Source organism: Macrosteles quadrilineatus, unplaced genomic scaffold, assembly GCF_028750875.1.
Source record: "Macrosteles quadrilineatus isolate MER2022 unplaced genomic scaffold, UCM_ALF_1.0 Scaffold_6__1_contigs__length_79288215, whole genome shotgun sequence".
NCBI classification, from domain to species: domain Eukaryota; kingdom Metazoa; phylum Arthropoda; class Insecta; order Hemiptera; family Cicadellidae; genus Macrosteles; species Macrosteles quadrilineatus.
In genome coordinates, this window is record NW_026542599.1 from 36,773,985 (window position 1) to 36,777,191 (window position 3,207).

Consider the following 3,207-nt stretch of genomic DNA (forward strand, 5'->3'; position numbering starts at 1 on the left):
AAAGTCGAAATTTTTGAAGACAACCGTTCTTTGGAAATTTCAAACGAAGTGCCAAAGTCTGTTGTTGAAGTTGTGGCTCCAGTGGGTACCCCCCAGGCTCCGCCTACGCCAAGTACACTGCTCCAGTTGCCTGCAAATGTTCAAATGTCAAATGCAAATGTCACACCGTCCCCCTCTCACACGTCCACCTTGGCTGCGGCTACGCTGAATGTCCAGTCCCCATCTCCCTTTCCTTCTCAAGTTCATAGTTCCCCTTCCATCTCTAACTCCTTTGGCAAACTTCCCCATCCCCTTGCCTCTGTCCTGAGTGGTTTCCGGCCGGTGGACGGGTTAGATGTGAATGGTCTTTGTTTTTTTCTGGAGAGTGTTTTGCGCATGCGTGAATACCCTGGCATGTCAGACGCAACTTTGATGGAACTTATTGCTCCATACTGTCTGAAACCGTTGGGGGACAGATTGCTTGATTGTTTGCGCAGAGGCGTCACCTTTGATGTTTTTCATAAAGAAGTTTTGGAGCTTTTCATGCCCCGTCGGGTCATGGAGAAGCTGAAAGTTGAGAGAGTTTTTCGTCCTCAGCAGCCAGCCGAGTCTCTCAGCCAGTACGTGGGGGACATTCGCACGGTGGAAAGGGTCTTGCGTTTGGGGATCAGTGAGCTTGAGCTCATTGACATTGTGCTTCAGGGGTTGAAGCCTGAGGAACGCTCCCGTCTGGTTTTTGCGCCACGACCTGCATCTTTTGCGGATCTGGACAGACTCTCCATCCTTTCGAGATCTGTCCAGGACGCTGATTTTCAGAGAGACCAAGCGGCGGGGCATCTTCCCCTAGCTGGTCATCATGCTGTCGTAGCACCCGTGGGAGTGTTGGGTCCTGAACCGCCGCAGTGGCAGAGGCAACCTGTTGTTTGTTTTGGTTGTGGGCAACCAGGTCACATTCGGCGGCATTGCCGTCAAGGTGGAAATTTTGGACGTGGTCCAAAAAACTAGTTTGCTCACAGGAGGAAAAATTGCCCAATCCTTCCTGTGAGGTTGTTGGTGATAATGTAAAGGGCAATAATTTGAATGTTTTTTCAAGTAAGTCAAAGTCTAAGTTAAAGTCAGTTAATGTTTCTGTTGCCTCCCCTTCTGGGAGTGTTGTGCCTGTGACCGAGCCTCTGCTGCGGGGGATTGCGGGCCTTGCTTCCATGGGCGTGAAAGCGGCGCGCTCAACTTGCCCACGTCTCAACATCTTCATAGGTTCCACGGTGCAGAAGGCCCTAGTGGATTCTGGGTCAGCCCGTTGCCTCATTTCCTTGTCCCTTTTTGAAAAACTTGAATCGTCTGGGCTTATCAAGCAAGTTGAGCGAAAAACCCCTATCTGCTGGACTGCGTCAAATTCACCCCTTCCCATCATCTATGAAGCCCGTTTCAAGTTCAAAATTGAACATTTTTCTTGGGTTTGGAGTTTTTGGGTGGCTAAGGACCTTTGTTTCCCTGTCATTTTGGGAGCGGATTTTATCAAGCACACTGGCCTAATTTTGGATTTAGGCAGAGGTCAGTGTTTTTTCCGATTTGCGAGACGGGTATTAATATCTTTTGCTGATGAAATTGGTGTTGGTGCTGCGGTAGTCGAGCCTGAGATACCCAGCAAGCCAACAATTGATCCGTTAGGGCATCTGACTACTTGCGAGGCTGAAGCCATCAGAACCTTGTGTTCTCGTTTCCCAGATGTGCTGACGCCAAAGCTTGGAGTCACTAACCTGTTAGAGTACGAGATTCGTCTAACAGATACCCGTCCCGTTCGCTCTCACCCATACAAATTAGCTCCACCCAAAATGGAAACTCTCAGAAAAATCATTGACGAACTTCTGGAAAATGGTGTCATTGAACCTTCCCGTTCGAGCTACGCTAGTCCAGCTTTTCTCGTCCCAAAACCCAATGGCAAGTCCCGAATGGTTTTGGACTATCGCAAATTGAATGCGCAAATTGAAATCGACTCTGTGCCTCTCCCCGATTTGCATTCTGCGTTTGATTGGTTCGGTAAGGCCAAGTATTTTTCTGTTTTTGATCTGAATCAGGCCTATCATCAGATTCCTTTGAAACCTGAGTCTCGACCTCTCACTGCTTTCTGCGTTCCGTGGAATTTGTATCAGTTCACAAGAGTTCCGATGGGTCTTGCTGTGGGGGCCCAGACTCTCACCAGACTCCTTGATTCCATCTTTCATGATGTCAAGTTCAAGTTTGTGTTCAATTACCTCGACGATCTCTTGGTGTACAGTGAGAGCTTCGAAGATCACCTGATTCATCTTGAAGAAGTCATGAGTAGATTGAATAGGGCTGGCCTTACCGTGAATCCTGACAAGGTTAGTTTTGCAAAGCCGGAAATTTCGTTCCTTGGTCATCTTATCTCTCATAGAGGCGTCTGCATCGACCCCGCTAGAACCCAGGCTATCAGGGAGTTTCCTCCTCCCAGAGATGTCAAGGGTATTGCTAGGTTCATCGGCATGGTAGGTTTTTACCGACGCTTCATACCCAATGTTGCTGAATTGGCGGCTCCTCTCAATGAGCTTCGGAAGAAGGGCGCCAAGTTTGTCTGGGGTGAAGCGCAGCAGACGTCTTTTGACCTTCTCAAGGAGGCTATCATGCAGCCCCCTGTTTTGGCGATGCCGGATTTCAATCAAAACTTTGTCTTGCAAACAGATGCTTCCTCCGTCGCAATTGCGGCTGTGTTGTCACAAGAGGTGGATGGTGTTAGGCAGCCAATTGCGTACGCCTCACGCACTTTGAGTCCCTGCAAAAAGAAAAGCTCTTCGGTGTATGAACTCGAGTGTTTGGCTGTCGTGTTTGGAGTCAATAAATTCAGACGCTTTTTGGAGCACAAGGAGTTTTTATTGGAAACCGACAACCAGGCACTCTCGTGGCTTCTTGCACATCCACGCCAGCTTGGGAAAATTGGTCGTTGGGTTGTCCAAATATCGTCCCTTAAGTTCCAAGTGCAACACGTTCGAGGCACTCAGAATGTGATTGCGGACACACTATCTAGGATGTACCATTCACCCGACGATCCTCCTTCTGACCAAGAGCAACCGGGTTGTGCCGTGCTCTTGGAGTTTCCACTCGCCTTTTCTCTGATTTCATTCCCCATCAGCTGAAGGATCCTGAGCTGGCAAAGATCATTGGTGAGCTTCAAAATGGGGGAGCCCACCCCCCATATTTTCTGTCCCAGGGTGC